The sequence below is a fragment of the Pongo pygmaeus genome, chromosome 1 (assembly GCF_028885625.2).
Source record: "Pongo pygmaeus isolate AG05252 chromosome 1, NHGRI_mPonPyg2-v2.0_pri, whole genome shotgun sequence".
NCBI lineage: Eukaryota > Metazoa > Chordata > Mammalia > Primates > Hominidae > Pongo > Pongo pygmaeus.
Window position 1 is genome coordinate 196,832,075 of NC_072373.2, and position 22,983 is coordinate 196,855,057.

General features: G+C 45.0%; 1 protein-coding gene across 1 annotated transcript in view; it reads left to right on the forward strand.

The window, feature by feature from the left end:
• CSMD2 (CUB and Sushi multiple domains 2) overlaps nucleotides 1-22,983 on the forward strand; it is a 664,918-nt gene that overhangs the window by 257,442 nt on the left and 384,493 nt on the right. The gene's annotated exons all lie outside the window — the stretch shown is intronic.

Consider the following 22,983-nt stretch of genomic DNA (forward strand, 5'->3'; position numbering starts at 1 on the left):
TCAGGCAGGCTTTCCCAAGAGGTGGCAAAGGGGACCACCCTCAGCTCCCTATAACCTACCTGTCTTGGCAATCCCAGCAGAAAGGGAGCATATCTTTCCTAATGGGTCCTACAAAAGCCCTCAGATAAACCTTGATGGACCAGCCTGAGTCATGTGCCCACCCCCAATACCAGTGTAGCCAAGGGATGTCCTCATTGGCTGGATCCAGATCATGTGACTGTCTGCCCTCCCCAGAACTCAGGCTGGGAGTGGAAGCCCTGGCAAGACAAAAACTAAGACTGTCCTTCAAACAAGTCATCAGCCTTCCTGTAAGAGGGCGGTGATGCTGGAAGGGCTCAGAAAAATTAGTTCCACAGAATGATTTTTGAGTTGAACTGAGGGGTAAGATTTTACCATTGGCACAGAGCTGAAAAGAGCCCTGGTGTGTTTGGGGTATTGCAAGTCAGGTGCAGGGAGCAAGAGAGGAAGAGCAGGATATGAGGCCTGAAATGAACACAGGAGGAGCACGGACCAGGAGCAAGAACCCTGCCCCTTGTTCATAAGCCAGAGAGGATTCCATAAGCTATAGAAAGCTATTAAGAGACTTTAAGCAGGGAAGTAAAATAATCATTCTGAATTTTAAGTGGGTTAAACAGGAAGGCCCAGAAATCAGCTATAAAACTTTTTTTGTGACTCCGCAGGCAAGAGAATCCAGCCTTGAACTGAGGCAGCTATGAAGGGGTAGAGAGGAGGAGGGGCTGATGATTACCAAGTTTCTGGCTGAATGACTATGGTGGGGCCATGTATTGAAGAGAGGAACACAGGAGAAGAAGTGGGCTGGGGTGGAGTGGGGAATGGCAATGCCCATTGGTCTCTCCAGCACAAAATGAGCACCAATAGGGAAGTCAAGGCTGCAAGAAGAAAGAAGATAAGCCTGGACGTGCAGGGACACAGCTGCCCTTGGTTACGAATTCACAGTCGTTGGGATAAGACTGGTGAGGGTGGTCAGGTAAAATCAACAGCTACACCTGAAAGCTTAGTGTTCAATATCCTGGCAGCACCATGAGCAGTCATCTTCACAATGAGCACCAGCATCATCTTTCATAGGGAGAATCTCCTTCATTATGGTCACTGTCATCTTACCATTTCATCTTCATTACCAGCATCTCTCCATCATCATTCAATCATTCAAACAAACTACTCAGGCCCTTCTCCTGCTTGACATTGAACTTGGCACTGGGAATGCAATGGTGGGGAAGACAAGGTCTCTGCCTTTGTGGAACTTATGGTCTGTTTGGGGGAGACTGAAGTTAGTAAAATATTCAAACATAAATGTAGAAAGTATGACACATGTCATAAAGGAAATGAACAGGATGGGGAATAACAGCAGTGGGGACCCTATTCTAAATCTGACCTCTCTGAGGAGGGTAGGATTTAAGCTGAGACCTGACTTTTGAGAAGGAGCCACAGGGGAAGAACTCAGGTGGCAGCCTTCCAGGCAGAGGGAACTGCACATGTAAAGGCTTATCATCTCAATGTCCTATTTGCTCCTGAACTTTGTACATGGAGGTAGCATAGGCCTGGTACCTGTCCTCTGAGGTTTCCTCTTTGAATGTCGGGAGCAAGGCAGAGTCAAGGTCTCAAGCTAGCAGAGACACTCAGAAAACAGCTCAGATGGTGTATGACTAAGGATGCTGAACCCATGTTGGCTGAGCTGGTAAGCGAATAAGGCCCATTCTAACCGAGCCTCAGACCTCCTGCCTTCCTGTGGGCTTGTGACGCCTTTGCTTCTCTCTCCTTCCTTGACACATCACAACTCTTTCGGTCACACTAAGTAACTGTCCTTTTTTGATGGAGCCCATGAAATTGCATCTGCTGTATCCATCAGGAGCCAGGCCATAAATAACCAGCCCTTTAAAATCTCATCTCCTGTATCTCTTGGAGTTGGAAATAGCATTACAAGCTCTGCAGCAGAGCAGTAGGAAAGGATTAGTGCCTTAGCATGCTGCTGGCACAAATGTGTCCGGAGGAGTGAAGGCCAGGGCTCCGGCACTCTCCATGGAGTATCAGTGTGACTTCCTTGCTTCCACTAGTGAGAACTTGCTCTCAAAAAGAGAACAAAAGCCACAGCTGGGAGGAGCAGGAAGTGAGCCGGTGTTGTCGCAGTGGGCACAGCGGCTCTGCTAAAGCTTGTGACTTGGCAAAGTTCTGTGCATGGGAAGCTGAGGTCGGGCAGCTGGCCTGCCCCCCATGGGTCTGACTGCAAGCAACAGGTTTGTACTAAGTGCCTCGTCTGTGAGGAGGCCTGTGCCAGGACTGCAAAGGGCACCAGACAACAAGATGCTGTCCTCGACCTCTCTTGAGGAGCTGCCAGATGCCTGATGGTGCCGCTAAGACATATGGAAGGAGTTGTTCTGGGCCCTCCAGAGCCCCTCGTTCTAGCAAGACCTGTCTTCTGGAATGATGTTGGTTCATTCTGAATGTTCAAGGCCTCCTCCTGGTCTCTGTTTTCATGTTTGGCCACGAATGTTTGTTCCACTCACTCTCAGCTTAACCTACACGGTGCTTCACGTTGGTTTGCGTCTCTCCTGCTATTGCAACTACTTCCCAGGTTCCCAAGACTGACTTAAGTCTTTGGTTCTATCCGTTAGTCTGCATTTTTTTTTTCTTTTCTTTTTTTTTTTTTTTTGAGATGGAGTCTTGCTCTGTCACCCAGGCTGGAGTGCAATGGCACAATCTTGGCTCACTGCAGCCTCTACCTCCCAGGTTCAAGTGATTCTCCTGTCTCGGCCTCCTGAGTAGCTAGGACTACAGGCACATGCCACCACGCCCAGCTAATTTTTGTATTTTTAGTAGAGATGGTGTTTCACCATATTGGTCAGGTTGGTCTCGAACTCCTGACCTCAGGTGAGCCACCACGCCCAGCCCAGTCTGTACTTCTTTTCATCCTAGTTTCTCTTTATCCAGTGGCTGATGGGTGACATCCATAGACTCACCGGAGAGGCAGGATTCACCCAGAAAACTAGCAATGACAGTCCGATGAAATGGCAAAATCACCATCTCACATATGGTGAAACTCAACAGTTCAAATTCACATATGGTGGATCTCAACAGTTCGGGTCATTTGGGGAGGGAGAGGGCAGAGTTTCTTTGAACAAAATGAGGTGGCTTCATGGAGGAGGTAGATCTCTAGCATCCCTGGGAATTTCTCACCCAAGCTTCTTGAAGAGTGGTCTTCATTGGCTACCCTCAAGTCTTCTCTCCCCATTCATTCCTTACCTACTTCACTCCCACTCTTCAACCCTGCAACCTCCTCCTGAAATCATTCACATTAAGATGATCATCAAAGGGCCGGGTGTGGTGGCTCATGCCTGTAATCCCAGCACTTTGGGAGGCCGAGGCAGGCGGATCATGAGGTCAGGAGATCGAGACCCTCCTGGCTAACACAGTGAAACCCTGTCTCTAATAAAAATACAAAAAAAAAAAAAATTAGCTGGGCATGATGGTGGACGCCTGTGGTCCCAGCTACTCAGGAGGCTGAGGCAGGAGAATGGCGGGAAGCCAGGAGGCAGAGTTTGCAGTGAGCCGAGTTCACGCCACTGCACTCCAGCCTGGGCGACAGAGCCAGACTCCGTCTCAAAAAAAAAAAAAAAAAAAAGATCAAATAACCATCCCCACCCCTACCCCATTCCAAAGACTACCACTTCCAATTACCAATGCCAGAAGGCGTTTTTCGGGTCTCACCTTCTGGACATTTCTGCATTACTTTACACTGTCCGTCATTTTCTCCTCTAGGGGTTCTGCTTTCTCCTCGCCTTCATGCCACTCTTTCTGATTCTTCTTGGATCTCTCTGGCCACTCCTTCCGTGTCTCCTTTGATGTCCATTCCTTCTTGCTGTACTGCTCTGCTCACTCCACACATCTCCCAGGGTAGTCTTACCTGCTCTCAAGGTTGCAGGTACTACCTATTTCCTCCCAAATATGGCTCCCTAGCCCAGCCTAACCACTGAGCCAGTCAAACTGTAGAGCAAGCTACCTGATGGACATCTCCACTTTGATGGACCACCAATATCTCCAACTTAACTTGTCTCAATTTTGCTCATAATTGACCCATAAAATCATTAGTCTGTGTCCTTTCCTAGTTTATGGTACTATTCCCCACCTAGTTATCCAGAAATCTGGGAATATCCCTATTTAATCCCTCTCTCTCACCAGCCACATTCAATTAATTGCCAAGTTCTCCCAATATACTGTATCTTTCCATCCTTTCTACCACTCCCTGAATTCAGCCCATCATCTTTTCTTCTTTGAGGGATGTAATAGCCTCCTTACTGATCTCCCAGCATCTTGGCACTGTCCAATTCATCCTCCTCACTGCTACCAGAATGGCTTAATTAAAATGCAGATCTGACATGCTAGCCAGGCAAAAGCTTTCAATCATCTTCTGTTGTCTACAGAATAAAATTCAATCCCTTGATAGGGCACACAAGGCCTATCTGGATCTAACCCTTGCCTAAGTAACCACCCCAGCCTCACATCTTGCCACTTCCTTCTTTAAATTTTATTAACCCTAAAACTCAGTGGTATAACACCACAAAGATTTCCTTCATGCTCATGTTGCACATTTGTGATGGGCCAGTGGGAGTGGCTCTGATCCACATCGTCACACATGTGGGTACCCAGGCTCAAGGGGGTTGCACCATATTCTAACCACACCATCTGAAATATGTGGCCTTCTCTAATACCATGACAGGGAAAGTGAGTGGAGAATCCAGCATGGCTTTCCACCACCCTAGCTCAGATATGCTATACATAATTTCCAACTCATATTTCATTGGCCACAAACAGTCACATGGTCCAGCTTTGCTGCAAGGGAGCCGGGATATGGGGATGAGCAGATGAGATGCTTGGTGAGCCAAGTTGTCTGTCACACCTCATGCTTCTGTAAACAAGATGCCGTGGTTCTTGTCAAAGGCCGGCCCTCTCCTGTGCTCCAGAACTCATCTTCCTCCAAAATTTCCCTACTATATGTATCTCCTTTTCCTTGCATTCCACAATTGTTCTCTCTGTTGAGCACTTCTAACACCATAAAGGCATGTTCCAATGTCTACCACCTAAAGTCAAAATAAAAACAGCAACCATCAAACCCCTATTACTCCATCCCACTCAGCTACCACGGAATGGCTCAGCCACTGCCAATTGCTGAGACAGTTCTTTCTCAGTTTCTGTCCTGCTTTGTCACTAAAACTGACCTTGCTAAAATTGACAGCAACCTCCAGGTTGCCCATTCCAGTGTCGTTTCTCCATCTTCATCTGACTCAGCCTCTTGGCAACACATGACACTGATCACCTGTCCTTCTTGAACTATTTCCTTCTCTTGACTCCTATGAAACCATGTAGCTGGTTACCCTATGGCCATTCCTTCTTAGTCTGTTTTGCTGTTTCTTCCAATGTCCACTCTCTGTCCAGCCTTTATGCTTGGACTGCCCAGAGGGTCCTGGGACTCTCCTCTTTTTTATTCTATTTCCCAGCTAGCCCCAACCAATCACACATGGGCTTTCAATATCATCTAGGTGCCAGTGGCTCTTGATTTAAATTTTCAGTCCTCAAGGGTCTTCTGGGCTTCATTTATATTAACAGGAATCTTAAAATGAACATATCGCTGGGCACGGTGGCATGTGCCTCTAGTTTCAGCTACTTGGGAGACTGAGGTGGGAGTACTGCTTGAGCTCAAGAGTTCAAGACCAGCCTGAGCAACATAGAGAGACCCTGTCTCTTAAAAAAAATGGAAAAATATATATAACATAAAACCTATCGGCCGGACACAGTGGCTCATGCCTGTAATCCCAGCACTTTGGGAGGCCGAGGCGGGCAGATGATGAGATCAGGAGATTGAGACCATCCTGGCTAACACGGTGAAACCCCATGTCTACTAAAAATACAAAATATTAGCTGGGTATGGTGGTGGGCGACTGTAGTCCCAGCTACTCAGGAGGCTGAGGCAGGAGAATGGCATGAACCCAGGAGGTGGAGCTCGCAGTGAGATCGCGCCACTGTACTCCAGCCTGGGCGACAGAGCAAGACTCCATCTCAAACAAAACAAAACAAACAAAAAAACCTATCATTCCATTTTTAAGTGTATGATTTAGTAGCATTAAGCACATTGGCTATTTAGTGGTGGATAACACCACTATCTATCTCTAGTACCTTTTTTGCCTTCCCAAATGGAACTCCATGCCCATTAAAGAAGAATACCCAGAATAGCCAGATTCATAGACAGAAAATGGAATAGTAGTGACCAGGAGATGGGCCGTCATTTCTTTTTAAGGCTGAATAATATTCCCTTGTATGTCTAAACCACATTTTGTTTATCCATTGATCCGTTGATGGACATTTGGGTTGTTTCCATCCAATTCGGACTTCTCATCCCCTCCCCACTCATAATCTGTTCTTCTCCTAGCCTTCCCCATGACCTCCCACATCTGTTTTCCTAAGAGGAAGCTGCTTCTCCCCATTTGGTGCCGCCAGCACCTTTGGGCTGCTCGGGGGCCTTGTCTCCCTGCTTCTACCCCTCTGTAATCTATTCTCCAGATGGCACCTAGAGTAACTTGGGTTTATTTATCAAATCATGTCTCCCCTGTTTAAAGCCTCCCGATGGCTTACCATCACATTTAGAATAAAATCCTACAAGACCCTACGTTGTCCAGCCACTGCCTACCTGTCTGACTTCCCTCCTATCCCTCACTAACACCCATTCTCTGTGCTCTTCATCGTGTCCCTAGGGTGGGCTAAGCAGGTTCCCTCCTCGGGCTTCTGTACTGGCTGTCCCCAGGGCTTAGGATCCTCCTCCTTCACAGTCTTCAAATCTCCCAAGTTTAAAAAAAAAAAAAAACTGGCTTTTTTGAAATATATAGTTCAAAGTAAATTTCCTATCTTTAAAAAAGCCTTTCCCATCCATGCAGCCTAAAGTAACACTTGCTGTCTATCAGAGGATCTTGTTTTATTTTAAACATTTGTCAATACCTGATATTTTCTTGCTTACTTATGTATTTCTTTTTCTTCTGTGCCCTTCCCCTCCTCTGCCATTGCCAATAGAACCGTGACAAGCCCCTAATGTGTGTCTTGGCACTTAGTAGGTATCCAAGGTTGGTTGGTTTGGAGATCTGCTTCTGCCTTGCCAGTTACAATGTCCTGTGGCTAATTGCAAAGGTTAACATGGAGCCTCTCCACCAAGAATTTTAAGTAATAACCTTCCTAGGGGACATTTGCAAATTAGCACTGACTCTTGCTGATTACTCATCCTAAACTCAGTCTGATTAATAATTAATCAGCAAACTCCTTGGCCAGAGCGGGCTGATCAGTGCTAGAAAGGATCTTAAATTATGCAAGTCACTTGGCCAGTCTTTAAAAAAAAAAAAAAAAAAAAAAAAGCCCAGCAGTCGACAACAGAACTGGAGAGGTTTGATTGCAATGTGAGGTCTTTCTCAGTTGTTTGTTTTTTCCTTTTTGGCTTTTTTTTCTTTTGACTAAGAAATCAATTAGGCTCAAACTTGCAACCTCAGAGAGAGACTGTGTAGCACAGAAATAGAAATGTGTTAAATATCACTTTCTTTTTGTTTCTTTCCTTCAAAAGAGTTTTGGTCTGCGAGGCAGAGGTTAAAATTAGCCAATTTGCTAAGCAAATGCCTGTCTGGCACTTGATGTCAATTTCTGCAGCCACATCAGTTTCAGCTATTCACTCACTTCCTCTGAGCTGCAGTGCACTGTGTCTGGCAGGAAGGAGGTGAGAGATTTGATGGGTACTGTCTGCTTGCCCACCCTGGAGTTGGGATGAAATCAATTTGCCAGCAACCTGTCCCACCAGGAGTCCATATAGTGCTCTTTGTCTCTTGCCTACAAAACCCAGAGAGACAGGAGGAAAGGCTATCACAGGGTGATGAACAGGCTTCCCACTCTCAGGAGTGAACTTGGGGACCGCCAGGGACCCCTCTTAAGCCTTATCTGTAGCCTCCAGCCTCCAGAGCCAGTCCTGCATGTGGCTTTATCTTTCTTCTCTAGATACCTCTTCTAGTCACTGGAGATATGGCTGAGAGGGATACTTAGCAAAAGCTGAGGGGTCTGTGGACATTAATCTCTGGGCCAGAAAAAAAGGTGCAAGGATAAAGGGTTTAGTGCAGTCCATGCAACCCGGATCCTGATTAGAACAAGCAGGGTGACAAGGTGATTCCCCAGACCAAATAAGTCAACATGCCCAGGGAGGGACCCAGGCATCCATGATTTTTACAGCTCCCTGTGGATTCGTGTGCACCAAAGAGGAGAAACATGATGTGATGGAGCATGAGAGGTTTTTGGGAAAGAGATTATGAAGGCCATCAAAGAGTGAAGTAGAAAATGGGCTTTTCAGGAGTTGATTGTCTTTCTGGAAATAGAGGGACATCTCTCTATGTTGTGTCAGGCAGGGTGAGGGGAGAAGAGGCAGCCAGATGGGGCGGCTTCCAGGAACCCTGCAGTTTCTGATCCATCTCAGTTACACCCCTGACTTTAAAAAAAAAATACCCTGTGTTTCCTTTAAAAAATGCCCTCTAGGACTTATCCTGTGTTTCTCAAACTGGGTTGCACTGACCAACTCCCTGCTTCAGAAGACTTGCTTGAATGCTCTTTGGAAGAATGCAGATTCCTGGGCCCCACCTCTGCAAAATCATGGATTCCTGAGGATAGAATTCAACTAACTCAGTATTTTTAACCATTTTCCTGGGTGTTCTGGAATAGATTTAAGTTTAAGAGTTACCCTGGGCCTAAATAGAATACTTTCCAGAGTGATAATATAAAGGAAGTAGATTCTGCCCATTATGAAATGATTTGTCTTTTTATGAATGGATTCATTATTGAATTTCTCCCCAGTTATGTTTGATGTATAGGTTTGGTTATGGCTTATGCATGAGTTTGGGCAAGCACGTCTATTCCATAAAATGAAGCACATTAACTCCTAATAAACTTTATTTATTTCACAAATATTTTTGCTTGCCTACTCTGTGCCAGTTTCTGTGATAAGCCTTGTGATTACAATGCTGAACTAGGAAGTCTCAACCTTTCAAGGAGCTGCTAAAGTTTAGCCTTGAAGTCTAGTCTCACCTCCTTGTCTATCTGGTATAAGCCTGTGCAAGGGTCTCCCTCCTGAAACCTTTAGATGCATTGGTACCTGTGCCCTCCCTCAGCCCCACCCGCACTGGGCCACCCCAGGCTCCTATGCCACTGGCACAAGCCAAACTTTTCTAGAATACAGAATCCTCCTCCCAACATGAACTCTTTCAGAGCATGGACTTGGCCCATCATCTCTGAATCCTCAGGGCTCAGTAGAGTCCTGGCACAGACAGGTGTAAAGATTTTCTGACAATTTGTTGAATAAATATAGCCTCTGAGATCTTAGAGTCTCAGCACCTTCTCACAGCCAACCGCATCTCACCAGCATCAAAGGGAAAAGCATATGGCACTTGGCTCACCTTGCCTGGTGTCAGAGCCCTTTGGCAATAGGACCAATGTCAAGATAAATAAACAGGCAAGTATTCATTGTTTGCCTCTATGATTGAATTGAGGCCATCACATGTGTGGAATGCCATCTTGTCCCATCGGGTCTTCACCCCCAGGTTTGAGTTAGGTATTGGCATACCCATCTTGCAGATAAAGAAACTGAGCCTCAGAGACTTAGCTTCTTCCTCACCTACACGTGGTCCTTCCCAGCTGGGTTTTCCCATTTTGTTCCCTCTGCAGATCCTAGGCCAGCCACTCCTAGGATCATTTCTCACCCTTAAAGTAGACTTTGATGCAATCTGTCCTCTTTGGGTCTCTATCTGCCTTCCTCCTGCCTTAATATACCTTCAACAGTGTAATCACTTTAAGAGCTACCATGTTTCAGGCATTGTACTAAGGTTTTTATGTGCATGGTCTCATTTAATGCTTACAAAACTCTTTTTTTTTTTTTTTTTTTTTTGAGACGGGGTTTTGCTTTTGTTGCCCAGGCTGGAGTGCAGTGGCGTGATCTCAGCTCACTGCAACCTCTGCCTCCTGGGTTCAAGCAATTCTCCTCACCTCAGCCTCCCCAGTAGCTGGGATTACAAGTGCATGCCACCACGCCTGGCTAATTTTTTTGTATTTTTAGTAGAGATGAGGTTTCACCATGTTGGCCAGGCTGGTCTCAAACTCCTAACCTCAGGTGATCCACCCACCATGGCCTCCCAAAGTGTTGGGATTACAGGCATGAGCCATTGTGCCCAGCCACAAAACTCTTGTAAAATCATAATATTATCATAAAGAGATTAAAAAACCTGATGTAATATAGCTAGTAAGTGTCTGAGCCAGAAATTGGATCCCCATCATCTGGACTCTAAATCCTGATCTACCCCTCTTTCTCTTCTGCTCCTCTGGGCTCTAATTCATTTTCTTTCCTGACACCAAGGAGGGCAGCATGGAGCATAGATAGCATTTGGAGTCAATGTTGGGTTCAAATACCAACTCTGCTACCAACTAATCGTGTGACCTCAGTTAACTTTCTGATCCTCTCAACGCCTTACATAGAGTTATAAGAAATAATTGGGCACAGAAGACTTTGAACAGCCCCAGATTCCCAGCTGGTAAATCCGGCTTGTGTCCTTCTTCTGACCTTTCATGGTTACAGCACCTGGAAGGACCTTGCTCCCCTCCTCCCCTGCCCCTCTCACCCTGCTCCCAGAGCCTCCCAGCATGTGCTCCGTGCAAACAGCTGCACACAGCTTCTTTCAGAGGTTCAAGGTCCTGTGGGTCTTAACCTCTGCAGTTGGCAAGTCAGGGAGGCAGCTTCAGGCTGACCAAGGCGGAGGCCACAGCAAGAGGTTGTCATGTCTCCTTGGGCCAGGCAGCTCTGAGGTCCCAGGGCCATTTGGCAGTACCCTGAAGGGCACATGGGGAAAGTCGGGGTTGAACAATAATGGCTTTTACTCTTCTCTCACAGCAAGTCACTTAGCTTTCTGAACTTCAGTTGCCCTAGTTTTATAAGGCAGGTGATGGGTCCTCACCACCTGCACTGTAACCTGCTGGGAACATGCAGCTTGGTGCACAGAGACTTCCTAATTTTTCACATATAAATCCAACTCCACAGATTCCCTTCCAGTGGGATCTGCCTCCTAAGGTGATTTTTCTGGTATTGAGAGGGTTTTAAGGAAGAAAATACAATTATTATGTGTAGGGTACCAACGACATGCCAGGAATCTACACTGATTTTTCCTTTGCGCCTTTAAGCAACTCTGAGAACCCGAGACTCAGTGAGGTCATTTACTCAAGGTCACAGAGCTAGGAAGTTGCAGCCTGAAGCCAGGGCCCTTTGCCTCCCAACCTGTGCCCTTTCTGCCCCTCTGGATTTTGGAGGTTGGGAAAAGACCTTGGGTATCCTGGAAAGATGGCCCTGGGCCTATGCCATTGGCTTCAGCTTCTTCCCCCTGGGACTGCTTTTGTCCCTTGGGCTGTAGTTGGTTGAAGCCGTGGGCTGGCTTCACAGATAGCCAGGCTCATCGAGGTCTTGGCTCCCACATCCTGCCAGCTCCCTAGATGCCAGCCCTGGTGAGCATGGGACAGACTGCCATCATCCTTCCCCTTTCAAGAGAGCCCTGTCAATGCAGATAAATGGCCCGTGTCATTTAGCCACATCCGTCGCGTCCTTCTCATTGCTGGTCTGTGGCCTGAGTTGTCCAGATAACCCTTTTCATTTAGTGTTGTCTTTATGGATGCCACAGAGGTCCCCAGGCAATGACAGCCCAGCCTTTGCACCGACCAGGAAGAGTCACAGGCAGGCCTGCTTCCTGACTTCTGTTTGCTGTCTGTTTGGCTCTCACAATTATTGGAATCTGTCAAGCTCCATCAAGTGACATTTTTCACACGAGGGCGAGTGTCCTTTAGGCCTCACTCTGAGCTGGGAATGACATCCTGGACGCTGACGTGGCCTCCATCTTTCCACCAGCAGTTTCCTTCACAGTTGTCAAGCTTCCTTCAGCCCTGGCTCAACAGTGCCCTCCTAAGCTTCCCCCTCAATCCCCCCAATCCCTCTTTTTGTAATTACCCTCCCCCAAGCCCTTTCCCCAGCCCCACGTTCCCCTGGTGCCTTAGCAAGTAATTACCTTCATAGGGAAGTTGACAAGTCTCTGGCGACTCCTAGCCCCGGCTGGAAAAGATTCATTATTCTGTATCTGGAAATAACCAGCCTCATCAGCACAGGGGCTGAGATAACACCAGTGTAAAAGTTCTCTATTCAGGGGGATTAATTAGGATTCCTTATTAAAGATCCAATTAGGCAAAACGGCATTTTTATCTGTGATAGTCAGCTGCTCCTATTTTTCTAAAGCTATAACTCTAAGTTTTTTTTAAAAAGGAAAAAGCAGGGGGTTGTGTTTTTGTCTAAAACAATTCACTCTTTCATTGTCAGCTATGTCTTCATCAGGATGTGAAAATAGATTTTCTCATTCAATTTGCAATGCTTTATCTCTTCGGAGTCTGGTAATGACTCCACAATATCCCTTCAACAAGAACCGCAACTCAGATGGGCTGTTTGGGAGTGGGATGTTTGGTTAGCATGACTGCAAGAGAAATAGTAATAGCATTTTTTAGCAACCTGACTCCATGAGCTGGCAGGAAATGCCATCTCTGCCATGTAATGTCTGTGTGACCTTAGGCAAGTCCCTTCACCTCTCTGAACCTCAGTGTCCTCCTCTCTCAATCTAACTCCAAGGATCAGGATAAGGATTTAATTGGGGCAATATTACAAAGTGACTAGGAACCCAGGGTCTTGACTGAGACCACCTTACACCCACACTCACAAGCCATGTTGACTTCTGAACCTTGGTTTCCTCATCTGCAAAATGGGAGGGAAATACCTCCTCCATCGGGTCTCTGGGAGAATTGAGGGAGATAACATTTATGGAACCACCTTGCCCATGGAGGGCCCTTGATACATGTTTATCAAACCCGAATCAACTCATTTTGTATTTCCCTCAAAGAAGCTCAGTGAGGTTCCCTGGAGTGAGCTGTTGCCGCTCCCCATCTCAGGTGAATGGAGCTCATTTTGTCCCTGGTAGTGCCTGGGTGATTCCACAGTACAGTGAGGCTGAGACTCCTGGCTCTGTTGTCACCCGGCTGTGTCCTCAGTTGCTCCCCACGGAAGCAGTGCTGGCTGCAGGAGGGGTGACCTCTTGACCTCAGTCATGATGTGGACATACACAGTGTGAACCCACAGGTTTTTACTTGCATTGTTAAAGACAGCAGCAGCAGCTTGTTTACCCCAGGAAAGAGAAGCCCTGGAGAAATAAAATAATCTGGCTTCCAGAAAGTTCAATAGAAAGTGTTTTGTCCAATTGCCAGATTCCACAGATGAGGAAATTGAGTCCCAGCGTCACTCAGCAAACATGTAGCAGAGCCAGGGCAGAATCCAAGCTCTCCATGTCTGATCCAGATGTTTCCACCACCTTCAATGTCTGCTGGCCACCTAGCACTGAGCCGGCATTTGTAGACTTCACATGAGAGGGTCACAGCAGCACCTGGCTCCAGCAGGATCTGAATCCACATAAACCCTACTTCACGTGGTGTTCCTCACCTGTCTGCCTGTCCTGGCTTCTCACTGCTTGTGCCTCAGTGCCTCAGTTTACCCCATAGAGGAGCCACTTTAGCTTCTGGTTCATCTTCTCACCTTTCCACCATATTGTTTTGGCCTGAATACCCTCTTTTACAGGCCTGCCCCCTGTAACCCTGCCCCCTCCACCACGGCCTCTCTGACCTTACCTTCTTCTACCCTCCCTCTTATTCACTTCCCCAACCACAATGGCTTCCTTGCTGGTCCTTAGATGCCACATGTGCTCTTCCCACCTCAGGGCCTTTGCACATGCTTTCCCCTCCACTTGGGATCCTCTTCTCCTGAGATATCCACACATCTGACTCCCTCACCTCTTTCAGGTGCCACCTTTAAGATCACATTCACAGTAAGGCCTTCCCCAAACACCTATTTAAAATGGCAGATGCCTCCTCCAAGTCAGTAGAATGTCTGCCCATGTTTGCTCCTTCTCAGCCAGATCCTCACACTTCAAAGTGTGCCTAGCTCATAGGGAGCCTGGAAGTTGGGAGTTCAACCCCTCTTCTTGGTTCTAGTCCTGAAAGCTCTGTTGCTCAACAGCCATCATTCACCTTCTCCACATGAAGAAACTGAGGCACAGGGGGGTGGCATGTGACTTGCCAAAGTCACCCAGGGAGTTAGTGTCACAGGAGTGACTGCTGGGGTAATCTTAAAACAATGGTAAAAATAGTTGTACTTGTGGGGTTATTTATATCTCTCTACCTGGTTTGCCCTGAATCTTGGTGTGACCTCACCAGGTGATGTCCTCAAGCTTCATCGAGGCCTCCAGTATGTGACCATGTGTAAGACCCATGTCACAGAAACAAATGGTCCTACTGCAAAAATGTGCTGCTGGAAGAGAACACAGTCTATGCTGAGAACCAAGAAATCCTCTCCCCCTCGCTACTTCCCTCCTTACCCTCCTACCCCCTCTGCCAATTCCCCCATCAAATAATTCCTGATAATGAAGTTAGGATGATTCATTGGTTTTCTGATGAGCATGAATTCATCATCAAAATCTACATATTTCAATCCCCTGATATGTGCTCTTATATTCCTAACCTGATTAATATGTAAAGTGCTTTATCCTGTGACTTAACAAAAGAAAACTCAGCTTGGATTTAGGGACCTGCAAGGCTCCCAGACTCTGGGGTTCTGGGAAGCATGGGAAGATGCCACTGCCTCCATCTTGGGGGAGATGACAGCATCTCATCAGGGACTGGGTCAAGGTGCCAGCAGGTGCTACAGTTGAGAGGGGAGGTGGTTGCTCAGGACGAGGCCCTGGGATGCCTGAGCACTGCGGCTTCAGACCCCTCATCCCATAACCCAGAAAGACCTGGCTGCAAAGTTGTTCAATATTCACAACCCCACAAACTCGTGGGGACTGGGAACAGCCTGCATCCTATGCCTAGGAACCTGGATGAGATGCAGCATCCCCCTCTCAGCCTTTCTGGAGGACGGCCAGTGTAGCCTGCCACCTTTCTGCCAAGGCCACTTAAGCCACATCCCTGCACCAAGTCCCCCTGCCTCTCCAGAGGGCGGGCTCAAGCTCTGCATGAATGCCTCAAGCCTCCCTTCCCCAGCCACCACCCCTGGGGTGGCCCTGCTGCTGCTAACCTTTTGTCTTATCCATGATTCCCTCAATATAAGATACAGCCTCCCAAACCTCTGTCACTTCATCCACCATACATCCCCACCCGCTCTACTACCAATTTTGGCCCACACCTCCTTGGACTCAGACCATTTCCCAGTACCCCCATGTAGGGCCAATCCCTGCCTCTTTCATCCCTGACCCACAAACCCATACACCCCGCAGGCATTCCCACCAGGTGCTCTGTGCCTGTATCATGAGAAGCTGTTTGCCTAGAGGGCTCTAAGGTCAGATGTGGATTCAAAGCTCTGTTCCAGGATTTGGGGAAGCTATTTAACCTCTCTGAGCCTCGGTTTCTTTAGCTTTAAAACAATGCTATCAGGAATAATAATTTATATCTCTTAGGGCTGCTGTCAATTTCAAATTAGCATTAAGCCAAGAATCTAACATACAACATGTAGGTAACACTCAATAATGTAGCGATTATTGATATTCATCCTCATGGCCACTGACTGAGGTGGGCAAGAATTACTTCCATTTTTCTGATGTGGAAGTGGAAGCTCAAAGATGTTGGGGTTGGATGTGGTTGAGAGGAGCAAGGCAGCACCTCTTCTCCACAGAAGTACCTGGGGCATCTTGGGAGAAAAGGATTTGGGACCCTGTGGAAGACAGGATACCTGAGAGGAGACTTGCCCTGCAGGAGATGGGGACCCAGTCAGTGACCCGGATGCCCCAACAAGACAGAGGTCCCAGAAGAGGGCTGCTCCTAGGCATATTATGTGTCTGATGCTGGAGTTCTTGCCCCTCTGGAACCAGGGTATTTTCCAAGTTTGGGTTCCCCAAAAGCAGGCCTGAGACAAGGGTTCAAGCACAAGTGTTCTATTAGGAAGTACAGGTGACACTAGCAGATAAGAGAGACATAATACAGGGAAGAGACAGTAGCTAATAAAGGGTGGTCATACCAGCTACCACAGTGGGGGCCTGGGCCATAATCCCACAGGGACACTCTGGGACACCCAGGTCTGCAGAACCCAGATCTTAGAATTATCCCACCCAAGGAACGAGGGAGCTGAGGTATTTATACACCAATTCCTGAAAGTCATTGAATGAGGGCTGCTCCTGAGGGGTTATTAATTCCCTAGCCCTTCCAGCCTGCTGTGCACATGGGCAAAGTGGCCTCGCATTGGGGGAGAAAAGACTTCGAGCACAGGGTTGTAGACACTGGGAGCTTGCAGTCAGCTGGCCCACTCTGAAAGATCGAGTATTACAGGAAGGACACTGGCAGCACCTGCTACAGGTGTACATGTATGAAAAGGCAGTGTTACTGACAGAACTGTAACAGTGGGGGCCTAGGCAGCTCTGGAGTGAGACCCAGCTCACTAAAAGTGACCCTTGGAAGGACCACCTTCCCTTCAGCCTTGGGGAGCCACTGAAATTTGGGCGAATCCACAGAAACCTGTGGTGTAGGGAGTGGTCCTAGCAAGCAGGCACAGAAAAAAAGAAGAATCCATTATCCAGGTAGCCCCATTAACAGTAATCCCCCTGTCCCTGTCACCACTGTCAGACAACAGCTGTAGACCCCACATCAGGATATGTTTGATCTCCTGCCCTTCTAGCAGGCTGCAGCCAGTGAGCAAGAGGACTGCCTCAAAGCCCGGTATCACCCACCCCAGCATCCTGGAAAAAGGCATGGCTGCCTGCTAGTTTGGCAATTAACCACTGAGATTTGGAAAATCAAGGCTATGAAACTTATTTTGTATAGCCACAGAATGGTAAGTTCTGTGGATTTAGGTCACACACACACTCATACAAACCAATTATTCACTGGAATGCAAGAGAGTCTGCTGTCAACATTCAAATATTTTTGGAAAGTTTGTATGTTTCTGGCTGTGCTCTGAGTGAAGTCGTGCTTATTTCACAAGTTGTAGGCTGGGAGATGAAGTCACAAAGAGCTCATGCATAGCTGAGTAGGAACTCCCACTTGGGGGCTTTATTTAGATGTGCCCCAGCATTCCCTCCATCGCTCTCTTGAACTGCCAGGAGAAGTTTCAGAGCTCAGCCTGGGGAGGAAGAAAAGGGCTCAGAGTTCAGATACATTCTTCTCTAGAGTATGTAGGTGAAAGCTGCTTTGTGCTTCACTTCCCCATCCTTTCCCCTCTCCTATCCTCTGCCTGAAAGGCCCGTGGGAAGAGGCCAGGATCTGGACTCAGATAAACCAAGTTCCATGGGCAGTCTTAGGCAAGTGACTAATCTTTCAGTGCTCCTAGCTGCAAAATAGATAGAATAGTGCCAAAAATGGTTCTTACGAGGTAAGTAGCACAGAGCAAGTGCTCAATAATAGCCACTCCCCCTCCTTTCTTATAAGTAATTTTAGCTCCCTTTCTGTTTTAATTTCTTTCCCCTCCTCTTCCATTCAGATTGTACCAGGCAGAGCTGTGACCCAGATGTTTCTAGTGATGTGGGAATTGGATAGATGGAAAGCATGATGATCCATTCACAGTCATAATCAAGCATCATCAATTTATTATACACATACTATTATGCTAGGAAATCCCATTAATCATTTTTGATAGGATAACATGAACCCTTTCACCAGACCTGTTTGCTCTTGAGCCTGTCTGCATTTGGCCATTCACCTCCTACAAATGCACTCAAGTTGGTGCTGAGGGCCCAGGGATGCCCAGCCTCACTTTCTGCTTCAAAATCACCCAACCAGACTCAGAGGGAAAGAGAAATTATTTTACTGAATTTGCTTACAGCAAAAAGTAAGCGGAACTTTAAAAGAATAAAGAGTATTTGTAGCACAATTTGCAATTGCAAAAATAAGAAACCAACCTAAGTGCCCATCAACCAACGAGTGGATAAAGAAAACGTGGTATATATACCCCATGGAATACTACTCAGCCATAAAAAGGAATGAAATAGTGTCTTTTGCAGCAACTTGGATGGAGCTGGAGGCCATTATTCTAAGAGAAGTAGCTCAGGAGTGGAAAACCAAATGCCATATGTTCTCACTTATAAGTGGGAGCTAAGCTATGAGGGTGCAAAGGCGTAAGAGTAATATAATGGACTTTGGGGACTTGGAGGAGAAGATTGAGAGGGGGTTGAGGGGTAAAAGACTACATATTGGGTACAGTATACACTGCTCAGGTGATGGGTTCACTAAAATCTCAGAAATCACCACTAAAGAACATGTCCATGTAACCAAAAACCACCTGTACACCCAAAAACTATTGAAATGAAAAATAAATCAATCAATAAAAATTTTTAATTTTAAAAGAATAGGCTGGGCACGGTGGCTCATGCCTGTAATCTCAGCACTTTGGGAGGCTGAGGCGGGCAGATCACGAGGTCAGGAGATCGAGACCATCCTGGCTAACATGGTGAAACTCCCTCTCTACTAAAAATACAAAAATTAGCCAGACGTGGTGGCGGGCGCCTGTACTGCCAGCTACTCTGGAGGCTGAGGCAGGAGAATGGCGTGAACCTGGGAGGCGGAGCTTGCAGTGAGCAAAGATTTCTCCACTGCACTCCCAGCCTGGGCGACAGAGCCAGACTCCATCTCAAAAAAAAAAAAAAGAAAAAGAATATGTATATTCTTTTATATATATTTAGATCCCCACAAAAGCAGATGAGTATCATATTTTTTATTTCCATTGTAAACATAAAGCATGGTCATTAAAGAAAATTTAGAAAATCGAGAAAAACTGAATAAAGAAACTCTATGCATGAACATTTTGATTCATTTCTTTCTTTTTTTTATAGGTATGGCTTTGTTTTATTTTTAAAGAGCTATGTTCATAGAGTATTGTGTGAGTGTGTGTGTATGTGTTTAAATATATATCCACTTTTTATTATAAGAGCAATTTAAACTCTTTGTGAAAAATTCAAAGCATACCTGAGAGTATGGAATAAAATGTTAAAGTCGTCTATGTGTTAAATCCCTACCCTAATTCCACTGTCTTCCTTAAGCATTATTAAGTTGGTGTATTAGCCTAGGCATTAAACACACACACACACACACACACACAGGATAGGAGGTGAAACATAAACATATTATTCTACAGCTTGTTTTTATTCTCTTAAATGTCTACGTTAGGTATGTTTCAATGTCAGTATATATATATATCAGCCTCATTGTTTTTTAACAATTTCCCTAATAATTGCATTTTTCACTATTTCAAATAATGTTATAGTTAACATCATCATGAATGTTAACATCTCAGTGTTAACTCATCATGATGAGTTAACATCTCAGTGTACATTGGAGCATTAATAGGATAGCTTTCTTTAAAATAGAATTTCTGGGTCAAAGTATACATTATTTTTAAATTTAGACTCTGCTAAAGTGTACTCCAGAAAGACTGTGTCAATTTCATGTTTCCATCAGCCATGTATAACAGTGGCTATTTCCCTAACTCTTTTCCAAATTAAAGTTTTGTTTTTATCCATCTCAATGGGTGAAAAATATTCCTGCAATTATTAGTGTAGTTAATAATCTCTTCATATGTCCATGGTCACTTTTATTTTCTGGATTGCCTGTTCATATTCTTTACCCATTTTTCTATCAGGTCATGTTTGTTTTTCCTATTCATTTATAGGAGCTCTTTGTATATTTTTAACATGTATTAAAATCAATATATGTTGTAAAAAGGTTTTATCAATCCGTAGCATGTCTTTTAGCCTTACTTTATTGTCTCTCACAGCATAAGTTTTATTTTGTGTGTGTGTGTTGAAATCAGTTGATCTTGGCCGGGCGCCGTGGCTCACACCTGTAATCCCAGCACTTTGGGAAGCTAAGGTGGGCGGATCACGAGGTCAGGAGATGGAGACTGTCCTGGCTAACATGGTGAAACTCCGTCTCTACTAAAAATACAAAACAAAATTAGCCAAGCATGGTGGTGGGTGCCTGTAGTCCCAGCTACTAGGGAGGCTGAGGCAGGAGAATGGCATGAACCAGGGAGGCAGAGCTTGCAGTGAGCTGAGATTGCGCCACTGCACTCCAGCCTGGGCAACAGAGGGAGACTCCATCTCAACAACAACAACAACAACAATAAAAATCAGTTGATCTCCTGATTTGATCACATAAAACTTCTCAGTTTTGTACCTTGGTTAGGAATACCTTCATGCTTGGAAATTATAAAAATAGTCTTCTCAATTTATTCTGGAACTCTCAGAATTTTTATATTTTACATTTAGCTATTTAATCTGTGTGAATTATATTTTTGTACTAGGTTTGAGCTATAGATCTAGCTTTATTTTAGTTATAAGTGAATAATGAATTAACTCCAAACCTGTCCTTTCTGATTTGAAATAGTCCTTTCATCATAAACTGAGTTCAGCACTATTCATGGTTCTATGTCTGGACTTTTTCTTCTATTTTATTTCTCTATTATTCTATTTCTGTGTCATAATTGTATCATTTGAATTTTGCCATAGCTTTGTAATAATTTTTGTTTTCTACCCAGAAAAGACCTCCTTCATTATTATTACTTTGAAAATATTTGTTGACAATTCTTGTGCGTTTACTTTTCCAGATGAATTTTAGAGTAAATTTTTCAGATTTCTCCCAAAGAAATTTCATTGTGACTTTCGTTGGAATTTCACTGAATTTGTAGATTGATTTGGAGAGAATTAACATTTTTACAGTAGTGAATATTCCTATCCTGGACCATGGTATGCCTCTTATTTTCCAGGCCTTTTTTAATGATCTTAAATAAAATTTTATAGTTTTCATCACATAAGTCTAGTGAATTTCTTGTTAGATTTTTTTCGTAGGTCCTTTTATAGTTTTTATTGTTATAGTGAATAAGGCCATTTTGTCATTGCATTTTTTTTCTAGTTGCTTATTGCTGGTAAATAAGAAAGCTATTGATTTCTCTACATTTCTTCTGTAACCAGCCATCTTACTGAACTCTCTCATCAGCCCTAATAGTTTTAAAGTTGATTATTTTAGATTTTGTAGATTAGACAATCATATTAGCTGCAAGTAATGTAATTTTATTTCTTCTTTCCCACATGGATGCTTTTTTTTTGGCTTCTTTTATGGCTACTGCCTCCAGAATTATATTATATTAAAGAGGAGTGATAGGTTTGGCAGCTCTAGGATTTCTGAATAAGAGGGACTTAAAGGCAAGCATAGTTTTTACTAAATTCTATATTACAGATCAATAAAAACAGCAAAATTAGTTCTAGAGGCTTTTTCTCCCATTATGTAACATTGAGAAATTATGTGTTCTTCTTTTTAAGTAGTGTTATTTTTTAAAAACTCTGGAGTGATTTGGAAGGAGCTGATAGATGTTGGAGAGGAAGGTTCTCTAAATGGAAACCCCAATGGCTCCATAACACCATCGCTTGATGAGGCTAAATACAATTTTGTATCCTGATTATTCTGCACGTATAACATTAGCATTTTCTCTGTTATTATAAACCCTTGACCTCAAAATATTCATTAAGTGGATATATCACAGCTTACTTAACCATTCCTCTTTCTGTGAACATTTAGACTGTTCCTAGTTGCTTATGTTGTAAATATTGCTGTAAGGAACATTTTTGTGTGCAAAGCTTTTTTTTTCTCAATTTATGATTATTTATTTAAGAGCAATTCCCAGAATGAATATTTTTTAAGATACTTGATTCTTATTGCCAAATTGTTTTCTAAAAGCATTTGATCATTTTACACTGCCACAGTATGTGAATGTCCGAGGAAACAGAACTTTTAAAATTAAGGATTATAAAATATGTCATAGAAGAAACAGAATGGACTTTGGAGTCAAAGAGATGGGTTTGAATTCTGATTCCTCCACTGAAAAATGGTCGTATTTAAATAAATTTTAAAAAAAAAAAACCTCTGAGTCTCAGTGTCCCCTTCTGTAAAATGTGCAGCTAATTCTTCTGCAGTCATGCTGAAGGCTGAGTGAGAACAAACTAGTGATGGCGCTCAGCACAAAGTAGCTCTAAACAAACGGGAGTCACTTTCCCTTTATTTGGACTGTTTTCAGAGGTTTTATTTTCTAAACAGCTTTGGAGACTTCCCCTGAAAAACATGCTGCAATTAGGAATGACTTCTGTCCCTTAGCCGAGGCCTGTCTGCCAAGGGGAAACCCTTTCCTGTGGCTGGCTGCTGGCCCCAGCTGTAAGCTCTGAGATCAGTTATGCAGGAGAATTTCCCATCGGCTGCCCACTGTGCCCCAGGCTGTGGGCAAGCCGCTCATGAACCTCTGCTCTGTGCTGGGGCAGAGGAACGAGCAGCACTCAGCATTCCCGGTGAAAACAGTGGCTGGGGGCTTCCAGAGAGGCCATCAGCTTCTCCCCTGATTCCCTAACTGGATTCTTCTTTTCTGACATTGCACAGAGCAGGGTGGTTGTTATCTGCTCCCATCTCTTGGTTGCCAAGTCCTGCCAGTTCTGCCTCCTAAGTATCTTTCCAATTTTTCCCTTTCTCTGCAACACCAGTACCCCCGACTTTGTTCAGGTGCTCTCACACCTGGAACACTGAAGCAGCCTCATGCTTGTCTCCAGAATTTCTCCCTCCTGCCCATCCTCTATTCTGGTCCAGTGTGACCTTTCTAAACCAAATCTGGCTGTGCTGTTTCCTTGCTGAAAACCCTTTGATGGCTCCTGTCACCCATGGAATATAGTCCAGAGCCTTAGCTCAGCATCCAGTATCCTCTAGCTATCTGTCACTCCTAAGTTGTACATTCCACTCATGCATTCTTTTATTCAGGAGACATTTATTAGGTATCAGCGACCATAAGAATTGTATTCACTAACACTTTTTGCACCCTTT